Genomic DNA, 15,873 nt, shown 5'->3' on the forward strand with positions numbered 1-15,873 from the left:
AAGGGATCCAGCTCTGGATGATCAGAGCAAGAGAACCACCAAAATGAGGATTCAGAAAAGCACAGAAGGGTGTCAGTACTCACCTGAACTGCATCAAGCACTGTTGTTATGGCCAACTCAGATCTAATTTCAGTAATGCCAGGCCAGACACCTGTTCCTCTGGAAACTGGATTCCTTTTGCTTAAAAATCAGTATTACCAATTTTGGAGCTCTTATATCCCACCTAGCATAATCTTTGGTATAAGCCCAAAAATCTCTCTATTTTCTCCCACATAACATGTCTGGTTTTCTTTCTTAACTTTTAATCTATTTGAACTTTTTTAATTCTCAGAATTTTAATTGCTGTGAGAACCTGCAACTTTCTTGAGGGGAGGAAAAGTTAAAAATGAAATCAGATTTGCCTGTTCATTTTGTTACACACTGGAATTCTGCACAGGCTTGAAGTTTTCAGCGAAGTTGAATACAGTTTCATTAAATACCATCTTCTCTGTGTGCTTTTCCACTTTGTGGAATTTCCTGGGATGACTGACAGGACATTTGTGAATTACAGGAAATAGTCTGAACTGAATATGATTTTCAATATTAATCTAAAACTCAGATATTATTAATGCAATTTAATCAGTGCAGAAGTAGGCTGCAGTGGCTTTTGAGATACTTCCCTGAACTGAGAAACCAGCCTGCTAATTTTGTCTATTTTTAATAATCCAGGCCATTTTATTTGAAATGTTACTCTTCCTTTTTAATATTTGAAGCTTGTTTTTCTTCCCACCCCCACTTTTACATCTCTTCAGATCCTTACTATATCCTGTCATAGTGAATCTTCATCTTTGGTCATGGATTGTGTCCCCTCTTCAGGCCATGTAATAGTCTGAGCCAAAAGTGTCTTGCTGTGATATTGCAATCATGCAGTATGTCTTCTTCCAGGTAGGATTTTATCATCCACTGCAGTGTTATGATCTTCATGCTGAAGTTTTGACTGACGTAGTCTCATCTTCCTCTGCCCAATTCTGTTTCCCTACTGCCCTTCACCTCCTTTGGTCAGTGTCTCATAAAACCCAAAGTCCTTCTGTTATCTAAGGGCAATTGCCTTATTCCCCCCTTTGGTTAAGTCTCTTTTTGAGTACTCAGCAGACAGCATGTATGTTAGTCTTTAAGGAAAGTTCCTTCTCCCCTTAGTGACTGTCAGCCCTTAATCATCAACTCTCATTGTCAGAAATGAGCCCTTGGTGCTCTGCACCTGAAACATCTTGGGCAGCACCAGAGATGTTCCTCGTCGGGCAGAAGTCTGCAGGGAGGGTGATGGGTGCCTTGAGGTGGCGAGTGCCACCTGGGCCTGTTCAGCAGAGGGGCAGCAGCTCTTCCCCTGTGCCCCATCCCTCCTGCTCCACCTGCCTCACCCATCACCCCCTCTTCTGCGCCTGGCAGTCCCTGCCTCCCCCACTAGCTAGGGATAGGTTTCATCTCTTCTAGCTTTTTTCCACAAAGCAGTAGCAACAAAAGGGGTCGTGCTATCTCAAAGCTGAGAACATCACCCTCTCTGGGGTGGGTATCTCCTGCACAGCTAGTGTATGAAGGTAAAAGGATGCCAGTGCTTGTTCAGGACATCACAGGGGATTGTTTTCTGAGCTAATGTGTGGTTTCCCCTTCTCTTTACCACCCCCACCCTTAATCGTATTTCCCAGAAGAGAGCACGCAAGAGGCTTATTTTGAGGACAATTGTTTGAACTTCTGCAGTTCTTCACCAGGGACTAACCCCATCAGCTCCCTCTGGAAAAGCTCCATCTTCTTCCATTGATACAGCTGCTTTCTTGTAACTAACCCCCCAGGGAACCCGATCTTTTTCCTGATTAAAGCTGAACTGAAGACATAAGGCTGGATGAAAAACTGAACGTATTTCATGATGGCTTTTTGTGCTTCTTACTGTTTATCTGAGTTGCCATTGTGCCCTTTCTGCAAAAGAGACTTTGGTGAATGGGATTTCTAAAGGGTACTTCTTAAAACTAAAAAAAAAAAAAAAAAAAAAAAAAAAAAAAAAAAAAGTCAGTACTTTGTTTGTGTGAGTGTTGCAGGTATGTCTATATCTTAGAATTTCCTCTCTGCACAGGGGCTTGCAGCACCTGGAGGGAAGGGCGATGCTCTGCCTGCTGTTGGTGTTCAGCCTCACCTTTCCTCCTCACAGTGCTTATTCAAATCTGCCCCTGGAGACCCTGGCCTCAGCTACTGTAAAATAAAAATAATGGCAAGCAAAAACCTGTTAGGAAGGAGCAGGGCCTTGGGTACTGGAAAAGATGCTTGATCTTAAAGTCTGTGTTTGAATTGGTTTTGCAGGTTAGTGCATTTCTTCCCCCCGCTACCCCCGTTGACTCCCTCCTTTCTTAGCTGAAATAAACAGAGTTTTAATGTAAAATAGAAATATAATAACATAGTACTTTCTAAAACAATAAAAGGATCCAGCCATGTGGGCTTTACTCCTGCTACCATTAATTGATGGGTGTAGATCACGCCATTTTGCAACAACTGCTGATTTCACAGGACTGCTCTGGCAGTGTTGCTTGACCCTCTGTCTGGTCTGTCTGGATGATTTTTCTTTCAAGAATTTTATATACTTGGGGACACAATTGGGAAATTACTGGGGAAAACATTGTTTTCATGTTGGTTGTTTTTACTCTAAGTGTTGACACATTCTGTCCCTCCAAATCTCGGTGATTAAATGAGGAGGCTTTTGACCCTGGAGATGACAAATAAATTCACTTGGTTTGCCAAACTAGAAATGAAGTGTCTTGTGACGAGAGAATGGTGATGAATTTTTTCTGTCTCCCCTACCCTGGTTCTCCCTCTCCGCATCTGTCCTGCTTCCCTACTTCCATACGTGGCAGAGCCACTTTGTTCCCTTGATCAGTGGCCTTATATTTCGACACACAAGACTGCAGGAGTGCTGTGCCTGGGTTTGCATACCCAACCCCAAACCCCAGTGAGTCTGGAGGTCACTTAAGACTTGCTGCTACCTGGAGGGACAGGGTTTGAACTTGCTTCTCTTTTCACTCCATGGTCTTGAGAGTCACCAGGTTCAAGACCAGAGAAGGGAAATCATCAGCTGCTTTCTCCCAAACCACCAAACTGAGATGTTCACTCAGTGTCACTGTTGACAAAAGGTAGATCTGAGCATCTCTGAAATGGCGGAATCCTTTGGTACCCGCTCCCCTCCAGTCATGCACCCTTCTGGTCCATTTGCTCTCCTGTAGTGGGAGTAAGGCCCCAAACCCCTCCAGGCGCAGTGTTTGCTCCTCAGAAACCTCAGAAGAGGAGGTAAAAGGACAGGAACCAGTCACCCGGGACTGGCCTGCCCTCTTCCTGGAGAAATGCAGCTTGACTTCCAGCTGACCTTCAGGCTTTTACAAGCTTAAAGAGAGAGTTACAGAATTGTTAACAGCTATTTTATTACACTTACAGATTGTGCGAGTTGCGTTTTATTGGAACGCAGCACTTGGCAGGTTCTTCGTTTGGCTGCTAGGGGAAGTAGAAGGGCTGTGGTTACTCTGACATGTTAACCCCCTGCTTCCAGCATCTCCTGCTGCGCTAAGCTAAGCCAAATGCTTAGGCAGGCACAGCTGCAACCTGTTTCATTACAGAGGTGCCACACTGAAAAACAATGATGTGAAGCCAGTAGTTTCTGACCACGAGAGAATATACCATGGGGCTGAAGGTATTTAGGAATACTTTTTGATCAGAGTGCCATACACTAATGTTGTGGCTTATTGCTCCGCTTTGAAGAGAGGTGATGCTGTTTGGGACCTTGCAGGGTCATGCTTCAAAGCTACTTTCTTCCAAATGTTTTTTGAATAAGAGCTCTATTCAGAGCAACACCACCTTAGACAGCAAATTTCTCCTTCCTTTTTCTTCTGTAGGCTTCATTCTTCAATCTGATTTATTTCATTTTTTAAACATGCTTGCAGTTATAATTCACACAATAATGCCTTAAACAGTGGAAAAAGGCAGTACCAAAAGCATTCTGTGAAGCAAGAATCCAAAATCTTGGTGGCAGAGTGTGGTGGTGCTCAGCCTTGGCTGGGGTGAGGCCCTGACTCCTGCTGGCACTTGCTGGGGGTGCTTTCATGGTGCAAAGCTGGTGAGAAAGGGGGACTGTAGGCTGAGTGACTCCCAGAAAGACATTTTCATAAGGCACTTCAATTCATGGAGGAGAGCAGTTATGTGGGAATTCCTCATTTCTTGAAGAAAGGTCAATACATGCTTTTGAAAGTTTTTTTGATTAATATCCATTCTGGGACTGTCCCCATGGACCTTACCAGTCAGCCTTGTTTTTCTGGATGTTTCTTTTCATTTTTCATGGCTTGTAGCTCCATGACACCAGCTCTCCCCTGCATTTCTGTCTAAGTGTCTCTCACTTCTTACAGGGCTGCATAAGTCCATTTTTATTTCAGGCTTTAACAATTTGGGAGGCAGAAAATGTGGACAGGAGGTTGGGAATGCTGTGTTTGCCTGTTCTCTTTGCTCTGGTCCCTGTCCTGATTTTGCATCTATCTGTCTTCATGAAGGAATAACCCCTGGCAGCTCCCACAAGAGGTGGGATGTTGTAGCCTGTTTTGCTAGTCCCAGTGTAAATTGGAGGGGAAAAAAAAATATCTGTTGATCAGCAGAGCTTGGCAGAACAATCAGAATGTTGCAACAAGATGATTAAGAAGTCTAATTGATTGATTTTAATGTGAGAACCAAAACTTGGCTCCTGTATATTTGACTTCCCAAATCTGCTTGGACACAGGCTGGTCTCTGTGCCAAAATACCTCCTCTGTACCACAAACCCATGTCTAGCATTAAGAAAACATTTTCCTGGATGTGACCTGGGTGGAGATCCTGTCTGTTACTTGTTCATTAATGGGTCAAATGTAGTCATGCAATAGCAGCTGAAAGGGTCATGAGGGTCTTCTGTGGCTTTGGATTGTGCCAACAGTTGATCAGTGCTGAGGCTGAATAAAAACTCACCTAGATTTGGGAGGAATTGTAGAATGGTCCTCATAATTTTAGTTGAGAACAGGAAATAGTTGCTTCTGAGTCCCAGAAAAGACTTAGGACATTTCAGAAACTAGGAAATAGGCTTTACTCTGCACAGCACAGTCTGTTATAAAACAAGATGCACTGACAGCCACTAAAATGACTGGGAAAAGAAGGAAGAAGCTACTGTGATAAGCAGGTATCTCATCTTGATTATTATTCAGTTTGGGCCTCTACCTGCAACAACTTAGCATATTAGATGAATTAGCTTTTCTAAAATTCCCTCTATCATTTGCTCCTCCAAAGGAACGTAGGAACATGCATCTAAGTCACAAATTTGGGGGTAGACTTCCTAACCTAAGCATGCTGACCCCACATGCCTATGTAGCTTTATCTAAGTTACCCACTGGTGACACCTCTACAAACTCCCTTCACTTTCCTATCCCATCCTCATCTTCCAGCAATCCCTCCCTCTCAGAGCTCAGCAATTCCAAGGTCCCAGGTCCTGCAGCAGAGGTACCAAAACAGCAGTGTTGGGTACCATGGAGAAGTGCAGATGCCCATTACAAAATACTTTCAGCTGTGCATTCATTAACAAAAAAAAAAAAAAAAAAAAAAAAAAAAAAGGATGCTTGACAGAAGTCTTTTGACTTAAATATGTAGGGGTGCTTCTTTCAATGTTAAGATGACACAGAGGCACAAACTTGAGTTACTATGCCCGTTACTTTGGCAATGATTTTAAAGCATTAACTGATAAACAGTTTGGAAATGGCCCTCTTTTGGTAAGCTTGACACTTGGCCACCTGTCCACATTTGGGCTAGGGAAGTAAAACCTTGATCTTAAGCCAGTCATTCTGAGATGGCGGAAATTTAGTGGCCTCAAGTAGGTCAAAACCTGAACTGTCTAAAGAACTGACTGTATAGAAAAAGGGGGACATAGTTACCATCTCTTTCTTAATGTTCAGCATAGGAGGACCCAACCTTATTATGTTTTCAGAGATACTGAAAATAGACAATATGTGCTCAAACAGCTATGAACAATAGCTAAAATAACACAGATGAAAACTTTTACCTGCCTCCTTTTGAATGTTAGTGTTTTACTGCCTAACACACATACTAACAGCTAACAAAACCGATGATGTGCGTGCTGAGGAAATAAATGTTTCTCTGAAATACCAGGCTCCTCTTACCCATATGCAGGTGCCTACTTAAAGGAAAGACCAGCTCTCCTAGATGAACCTCAGCTCTCTTTCTGACAAGACAATGTTGTAGTGAAAAGAGCTGATCTCTAGAATTGGTGCAGTTAAACCAATTTCTGTTGTTGTGAGACAAGCTGTACTGGCAGCCAAAAGCAATACCCTTGTTCAGAAACAGATGAAGCGTGTTTGTTGTGGCTCTGATGCTGCTCCTCCTCCTTTCCACTAGTTTTAAGACTCTTTCTCATGTAGACTTTCCAGATCATAAGAAAACTAGCCTGACTGAGCTGAGTTTATAGAGAATCCCAACACAGCCATATAATCTGCCAGAGCCACTTGCTGCTGCTTCTCCAGCTGCATCAGTTTAATGAGAGGTAGCATCTCTGCCCTCTTTTTGTAGCCTAATAAGAAAGCAGGATGCAGCTGGGCTGGGAGAGGGTCCCTGAACTCTCAGCCTCAGCACCTGTGATTGAATAGAGGGCAACAAGGAGGAGTTTCACATGGTTAACAGCTGGGGCTGGGTCATGGTCTGTGAGGCAGAAATGATGAAACACAGCACTGCTGGAACTGAGACGTTCCTTGACCTGCAGCCATGAGGGCTAGGCCCACATGATCATCACATACATGCTATGCTTCAGCCTGAATCCTGGGCTGTGCTACCAAAGGCTGAACTCCACAGTTCTCTGCTGGTGAGAACATCCTTCAGTGTGGAGAATAGTGCTGGGGAAATTTCTGTGGAAGCAGATTGCAAGAGCCATGTGAGGAAAGGTGAGATGGAGACGGGTCCATCATCCCAAAGATGACAAAGATCACATAGGATGAATGTAGAGGCCTCCAAAGGCAAAAGCTAGGAAGTTAGAGGTTTGCAACAACATCACTAATGAGAGAGGAAATGCTGCTCTGCAAAGAAAAAGCAGTTGCTGGTCTGGTGGTTGTACCCCTTTTCTTAGTTGGGAAGACTGACTAGATTGTTGCCTGAACACAAAGAGAGGACCGGGCATCACTGGTGCAGAAGGAAACACCACACACCTTAATCTCTGTGCAACTTGTGGCTGTTACACCAAAGAAGAAACAAAGGATGGGAGCCCTTCTGCTGCTTTCATAGGGGTTACTGGCTCTATCAGCAATGACAAAAGGGGGAAGAAGGAGTGCTATGCCTGGACATGTTTCTGTAGGCTGCCATACCAGGAAAATCAGGTGGACCAGGTTGCCTTTCAGCAACTAGCAGTGCCAGAGCATGATGGTCATGGAGGGTTATAATCATCTGTATGTCTGCTGGGAAAGGATGAGTGGGATGCAGAGCATTGAGAAATTCCAGCGCTGCTTGTCATAATGAGTCACATATACATATATATATATATATATATATATGTGTGTGTGTGTGTATATTTTTACCTATATGAAAGGGAAATTTTTTTCCCCACCTTTTTTATATATATAAAAAGTAATAAAAAAAATTTAGCTTTGAGTCTAACCAGTAGAACAAAACAGGTTGACTGTGAAGATTAAAGGTAATTTTTGTATTGTTCAGGAATACAAAGTGAGAGAGGAGCAAACAAAAGTCTTGAGTAAAATCAGATTTTGTAAGTAATTTTAGGGAGGATGCCTAAAGGAAAAGGGAGCTAAGCAGAACCAGTAATTCCTTTAAATAATAATAATTTTAAAAGTGGTAAGAATACTGAAAGAGGTGGTTCCAGCATGGATGAACAAATGAAAAAGCAGTGAGAGGAGACACTGACTAAAATGTGATCCCTTCTTTCACAAGGTAAGAATGTACAGAAAGCAAAAAGTAGGTTTCTGGGAAAATACGGGATGAAACTCATCAGTGCAAAGAACAAATGTGCATGTTCTGTTGGGATACCCCAAGGAACATGTCTGGGGAGCAGCCTGAAGAAGGTACATTGCAGTTTTTCTGAGAGTCTGTCCTGTGTATTATGAGCTGCAGGTGGTCACTGGTGGTGTATGTGTCAAACGTGGCTTGCCTAGTGATGCCGGTCTTCCCAAACTCCCTCTCTAGCCAGTGGAGTCTCCTCCTACAAAGGAATTTGGACTGCCTTAGCTAAACAACTTAGCTAAAGAGCAGGAACATCCTCTGGAGTAGCCTGTATGTTTGCAAGAGAGATTAGCTTCTTCATTATGGAGACATTTTCAGCATATGTTCCAGCAAGTTGCAGTTGCAGAAAGGCAGCAAATTCGGAGGTGTAAACCATGTTCCAGTCTGCAAGACACACAAAGTCAGGTGAGGAGGACCTGAGGTGTAGTGTGATGTCTGTATTTGTTTGGCTGCAGTTTGGAAAGAGTCTGGAGCAGAACAAGGACAATGATCTCAAAAACATGACCTGCCAGAGAGGCCTGGAAAAACAGGGGTAGCTTACTCTGGGTAAGCCTAAGGGGGAAAGAAGGGAACATGCAGTATGCAAATCATCAAATATATAGAGGGCTGTTGCGAGAATTAAAATGTGATCTGTGTTCTTGTAAGGTAGTATAAGAAGTAAACGGCTTAGGCTGCACAAAGGAAAACTTGGGTTACTGTTTATAATAAGATATAGAAAGTAAAGAGCTGGGAAGAGCTGCTCTGGAAAGCTGTGAGACCCCTGCACCAGGTGCCAGTGAAGAGCAGTGGGACAAGTATCTTCTGTAGGGAGACATGATTCTGCTCTTAAGGAGAATGGCCTTGATGACCTTTTAAGATCCCTCCTAGACCTATTTCTCTATGTCATTTTTTGTGGTTTTGTTTTTTTTTAAATCAACCATTATTTTTTCTTTTTTTTTTTTTTCCTGAAGTGATAATACATGCTGGGATATTTTATTTCTGACTGCAGCTCTTTCCTTGTCATTTCTGGATGATTATAAATGAACTTCCAAAATCTGTAGAACTCGATGGCTTCAATTTTGGATGCTGAACAAGTCTCACACATTATTTTATGTACTGGAGCAGGAATCCAGTGCGGGGTAGGATAGCACTTTGTATAATTGCATGCATTCTGAAGCTGAATTGAGAAATACAGTTCATTGCTGTTTCTTTCCTTTATTCTTAAGGGGTGAAACAAGATAATATCTGATGATTTCCTCAGGGATGTGCCTAGTATTTCCCCATGCTTTTCTGTTAAGGGCACTGTGCGAGAGAAATCTGGGGGAAAAGAAGGTCTTGTGTATTGAGCTCTTCTGGACTCGTGCAGTATAACACTCTGTCCATAGTACACCACCTTCTTCTGAGGGAAAACAATCTGTTGAAGTAAGCATGATTTTTCTCCAAGGGGGATACTTTCATGTTACTTCTGGGCGTGCAAATTCACCAACTCATTTTTGCTGTAGGTGCTGCACAGCTTTTCCCAACAACTTGCTCTGCTTCCCACATCTGCCATGTTCAGACCTGGTTTGTAACCATCACTCTTTGGTAATACATAAGAGTGTTTCTGTGGCAAATGGGAGCTTAGCACTATTAAATTCCCCTGAAGAATCCCAGTCTTAATTGTTAAAGCTGGAAGAAATGAGAAGCTCGTGAACGAGTTATTGTGCTTTCTGAATCAGCTATAGGATTGTTCTTGGTAATGGTCCAGTGAAGTTTAATATTGTGATAAGAGCCATGGGAGCTGGTGACGTAATTACGTGTTTCACAATTTATAGACAATCAATTGCCATTTATTTAATTTCCTTCAGGGCTGGCATGTGTGTTTCTATTTAGGATTGTCACCCATACTACAGCTGAGGAGGCACAGGTCTTTTAATCAACTATCATGAGAAATAATCATTTTGACCATTTTTTGTATTGGGCTTTGGGGATCTTCTAGCAGAAATGTGCTTTATAAGATGAGGGTATCTCCTGACACATTATCTGCCAGTCCCCAGTGGTTGTTGGTGGGAAGTCGTTGCATACCACCACGTTTTTAAGCAGTCTGTACTGAGGGAGTCTGAGGCAGCTGTGTAGTTTTAAGGATTAAGGTAGAACTCTGGCACGGTTTCCATTTCCAGATTTCTGACAACCCTTTCTTTCAACACAAATGAAGTAAATCTCTGACACAAACGTAGTGTGGAGGATCGCTCCAGATGTGCCAGCAAAGCGGGAAGGAGCATGCTTTCTGAAAAAGCCATGTCATTTGTGCTTTCCTAATTACATCATTGAAGTCAGAAAGGAAAAAACTCAGTCAGTCACGGTGAGATATTCCTTGTCCAAATGTTCCTGCAGAATGGTCAGGGATGGAGTAGGCCACAGGGAGACTTGTTTTCTGGGCACAGTGAAAAATCCTGTGCTTGGCATGCTGGAAATAATTATCTGTTTCTGGAGCAAGGTACCAGGTTTTAGGAATGCAAATATGAGTGCTGTTTCAGAATTGCCAAGAAGGATGCAGAAGGACCCTGTCAGCAGAGAGAGGGATCCTGACTGCACTGTCCTGTACAGGGTGTGTCCCTGAAGACTCCTGCCCTCCTCCCAAACATCTGCTTCACAGACTTCAGGTGCACTTCCAGCCTCTTTGTGCTCTCACTGCATCTCCTCTACCCCTCACCCCCAGCTGTCCCCAGCACCTCCGCAGTGCCAGCTGGTTTTGTTGGCTTGTCAAGTTTCAAACCAGTAGAGAGGACAGTGAGGACAATTCTTCACATGTGGGTGTGTGGTGGTGCCAGTGCCTGTCAGTCAGCATGTCCTTAGCCTTCATTACTGCATCCCTTTTTCCTGGCACGTCACACCTTGTTCCTTCAGCATGGTGCCGAGGCCAGCTTTTCTCACTGCAGGGTTTACGCTCGGATCCACTCGCTGCTTTTCACTCTGGTGGCTCATTTATTGTCCTTTCTCTCTGCTAGCTTTTTGGGCTCTTCTCCATTTTGTCCTGTTTTCACTCCACTTCGCCTTGTGCAACAGCTTTGTATACCTTGCAGTTGCTACTTTCTAGCTTCATGCATAAATACAGGGGAAAATTGTACAAGTGAGAGAGGCAAAGGTGAGTTCAGGTTTCTGGGCCTGAAGAGTATGTCAGTAAGGACGATCTTGAGCTCCTTTGGTGCTGACCATATGTGAAGAACAGAGATTTTACAAGGGAGCCCATCAGCACAGGGAAGGCAGTGGATTATTCTCATGTCCTTGCCATTTGTCACTGCTGTAATATTTTCATTGCTTTCCCCAGTCCCTCTGGTGAGGGTGGGGAGCATAACCCAGACTCACCCCAAGCACAAGGCTGGCGCTGATGGAAGAGCAGCACTGGAGCCATGCGAAGCCCTGGAGCCTTGCTGCCGCCCAGCGTGCCTGTGCCTGAGCTGGCTGGTGTCTCTTGCAGCCCTTGTGTGACATGACATAGGTTCACAGCTGGCACAAGAGTCCCAGTATACATTTTCAATATATTTCTCTGGAAGTAGAGAATGAAGGGGTAGGGTGAAGGTGCAAGGGTAGCGACATCCTCTAGAAGGCCTGGGGAGAAGGAATAGTTAGATAGTAAGTCACTTAACATAGAGGATGATATGTAGAGAAGTCTGCTAACTTACCATGAGTGCTGGGAGGAGGAGGAGGCATGCAGTGCTCCAGAGGAAGGCTCACCTGGCAGGATGCCCAGCCTCCTGCCCACAGCCCCTGAGCATCTTCAGCCAGCGCTGGCATTGTTCTCATTTTTGTGAGTGACCTTCCCTTCTCCTTGTACCCTATTTATGTCTCTCCTTCATTTTCCTACTGAGCTCCCCTTTTGTTTTAATGGTACCAAAATGTTGCACACAAGGAGACTCTGGGCATGTGAGTGCCATCTCTGCCACAGCAAGGGGGACAGGCAGAGCTGCTGGGCAGACAGACAGAGAAATCCTGCGCCAGGCTCCTCAGGGCTGAATCAAGTGGCACCTCCTGCTACTGGAAATAGAAGTGTTTCAGTTGGCATTTGCGTCATGAATTTGCTGATGTTGTTTTAACCTGAGGATTTCAGAAAGGGCAAGGAGATTGGGTCAAATGAAAGGGTGCTGGCTCAGCGTGGCACACAGGGCAGAGCTGGTGTCAGTGTTCCACTCTGACACCCCTGGCTTTGAAAACAGCAGCTCACAGGGTCCTCCTTCCCTTGGCACAGAGCTCGAGTCCAGCTTTATTTACAGGAATGCAATTCAGATTAATATAACCTGTATTTATTTAGAAATGCAAGTATCTAGGGCTGACGACAGGGATACTAATTAATGCAGATTGTTGTGTCTGATTTTTGTCATGCTAATAGCCAGTCACTAAGTGTTCAGGAGCAGTTTCCCTTAGCTGGGCTTCTAGTACCTGCCCTTCTGTTACTCCCATGGTTAGGAAAAGATGTGTTTAAAATCTGTACTTGGGAGGGAAAAGGACATTCTTCTGTGTGTTATCAGTCTTTCTACCAGGCTCTCCAAGCAAAACTAGAGAGACACACTTAAAATCAGGCTGAATGTGTCATTAAAGAGATTGGTATAGTTTTGTTTCATTAGGACTCTGATAGTGAAGATAAAAGTGAGACTTAGATTATGATTGAACTGATTGTAAAAGGAGGTGATTGTAGATTTGCTGCTTGGAGCACATGGTCCTGCCTGCAGGCCAGGGGTGTGCAGCAGATGAGGCTGCAGCAGGCTCAGGCAGCAAAGACAAAACAAAGCAGTTGGCCAGCATGTTCACAGCCTATGGCAGACTGATATATTTACTGAAGGCCATAATTCAGCCTCTTCATTGCTTTTAGTAAGTATGAGCTTCATCCTCACAACCCAGCTCACTTTGGTTCTCGGACTGCAACAGAGCTGCTCACTACCTCCCTTTTATAACTTCGTTGTGTCTATAAGCAAAAATGAGGAATAATAAGAAAAGGAAAAATGTTCCCTCCATAAATGTGTGACAGTAGTGAACACACACAAGTGGAAGAGCATAATATTGGAGGTATGGCAGCCTCGAGGAGGAGCACACCAGTTGTTTTCTGCAGCGCAGAGGTGTGAAGCCGGAAGCTGTGGTCAAGGCTCAGCGAGGGCTGCCTGGCAGAACTGGCGGTGGGGCTCTGGCCAGCACTCTCCCACTCCCCACCGCCAGTGTATTTAACTCTCATAATTCACTACTGCCTTGCAAGCCTTTAACTGAGGGGAGGACCTCAATTTAATGTCCCGCTCTGCTATATAATAGTCTGTATTACAAAGGATGATCTGGGAATAATCAGGACTGCTTTCTTACTCTGGGGCTTCTTAATTCTGTTTTTAGTCCTATGTAACTAGTGTCTTGCATTCTTCCATTTAGTGGTTATAAAATAGGGGCCACCCTTCTTCCCCCTTCCAGGATTATCAATTCTCTCAACTCATCTTCCCAGCCCCCTTGCAGCCTCTCAGCCCTAGACTGTGAGGAATTTGAGTTTCTGTTCCACTTGGAACACTTCACTTTCTGCCAATACTCTGATCCTCTCCACCCATCCTTTCCTCTTCCTGATCTGCCTTTGATCTCGCAGTGCTCCTACAGATAAACCCCTGTGGCATCTTGAGGCTTTACTGTCAAGAGCTGTTTTCTTCTCCTCTGCCTGAGATTATCCTCTCCGTCGGAGGGTGGCAGGACAGTGCTCAAACTTGCTCCTCGGGTGCTTTAGTGCCGGGCTGAAGATGGTAGGGATGAAGCGAGGGCTTCCCTCAGGGGGACTTGCGGAAAGCCGAGGATACGACCACCTTCACCCAGAGATGGTGGGTTTGGGTCATCAGATGCTGCTCTACCCAGCATTTGGGGCGTTCAGTGCTTCCAGCCGGGCACACACCTTCCAAAGCTTGCTGCAGCTCCCTTTGCCCTGTTATTTCCCCTTTTTACAGTTTTTCTGACTCCCAGTTATCAGAATTACAAGCTGTCTCTGATGTCATTACTGATCCTGTCCTAGAGCCAGAGGAGGGAAGCCTCCACACTCTCCCTTTGTGGCCTCCCTGTCCAGCTTGGAGCATATCACCACATGCTGCTAGAATTTAAGCAGATTCACAGCTTTACTGGCTCATAGCTCCTCATGCCCCCTGTTTTACAAATATTCTTATCTCCTTTGGTTTTCATGGTAAAGTGGGAATTAAAGTTTTATTCTTATTGTACATGCACTTAGATACCCTGTTGACATCTTTTTCAAACAGCAGCTTTCTGGGGCTGAATTATTAAGGTCTTATACGTATCCATCTTCTTAAAGCTGCTGGCCCTTGCTCTGAGATCTAGATCTGCCTTTGGCCTCTTCTATTGCATTTGCAAATCCCTGTCAGAACCAGAGCCTGGTGTAAACTGGCAGAGTGCTGCCTACTTAAGTACTGAGACTGTAGTCTATTATAATGTGCATAGGCTTTCCCGACTTGCATTGACTGCCTTGTCTCTGGCATTTGGCTCTGAAATATGCAGCTCAGAAAATAGAGGTTGAGCAATAAATATTGACTAATACTGAATAACATATCACTGGAGAGTTTCTTTATCTGCACCAAAAGCTTTTAGAGCTGCTGTGGTGGAGGGCCTGCTGACAATAATTATTTGCAAGAGCAGAGAACAGCCTCATGTAGCCTCCAGCCCCTGCAGAGTGTCCCAGGCTTTGACTGCCGTGTATATGTCCTCCAAGGAACTGCTGTCTGTGATCAGATCTCCTCTGTCTTGCATGTGCAAATACGAGTCTGAGATGCTTCCGTGGAAAGGCAGTAGGCTCTTTTTTTCACAACAGACTGTGGTTTGACTGGCCTACGTGACTGTTTCACTAGATGTCCTCTATCCAAACTACAGCTTTCTGTAATAAATGTTACTTGAACTGTACTTTCTGTCCTGTTACAGTGATACTCGATTTCCAAGGTTTTTTTGCCACGTCATGACTCCAGTGCTCCCCCTCCTCTCCCATGTGCAGGCTGTGCAGTGTCAGGACATAACTAATGGTTTCTTATGCTTGAGATCTAAAGTCAGTTCCTAGTATTTGCCATACCTTATCTCTAGACACCTGATAACTCAGATCAGATTAGGCAGTGCTTGACTTTTTAGGTACAGCTTATGACTTCTGACATGTAACACCTTTACATGGATTTTGCACAAGGTGATGGCCGAATCCTGGACGCAGGACGCAGCTGGGAGTAGGAGCTGATGTGAGCTGCCGTGTACCATCGGCTCCTGCACCGCTCCAGCCGTTCTGGCCCTGGACTGCTGACCGCTACGCCTGCAGGCAGCTGCCTTCTCCCGTTCAAAAAGCAGCTGTACCTCTACCCAGCACCTTTCAGCCCTGAATTTGCACGGGACAAGTTACCAGGCCGGCTGAAGGAGAGGGCTCGCCGGCACTTTCCCTGCTAGGGTTGGCTTTGCCGGCAGAGGGCAAGACGTGCCCGCCGTGAGCCTGGGGCCGCCGCCCGGAGCCCGGCCCGCCGGGGCTGCTGCTACCGCCCCACCGGCTTTCTGACCCCCGTTCCACCCCGGCTGGGTTAATCTAAAGGAGGGTTCATTAAGCCCGTCACGGTGCTGGCGGTTTACTGATTCCCCCCTCTCCGCTCCTCCGGCTACTGGAGCTGCGAGGGGGGTCCCTGTGCTTAATAAATCAAAGGCGAAAATGCAGTTGTGCCTGTCTCCTTTCAGGACTGCGCTGAAAGCTGTCGTGAGCTCTGCTCTAGCGCCAGCGAACGTGCAGGCCAGGAGCAGTGTGGAGACAGAGATCTAACACCGGTACTGTGCCCGGGCCGCGGGGCAGCAGCGGCTCCTGCCAGCACCCCCTGTCCCCCCGCCGAGCCGGCT

The sequence above is a fragment of the Athene cunicularia genome (genome assembly GCF_003259725.1).
Source record: "Athene cunicularia isolate RWA chromosome 2 unlocalized genomic scaffold, athCun1 chr2_part1, whole genome shotgun sequence".
In the NCBI taxonomy this organism is placed as follows: domain Eukaryota; kingdom Metazoa; phylum Chordata; class Aves; order Strigiformes; family Strigidae; genus Athene; species Athene cunicularia.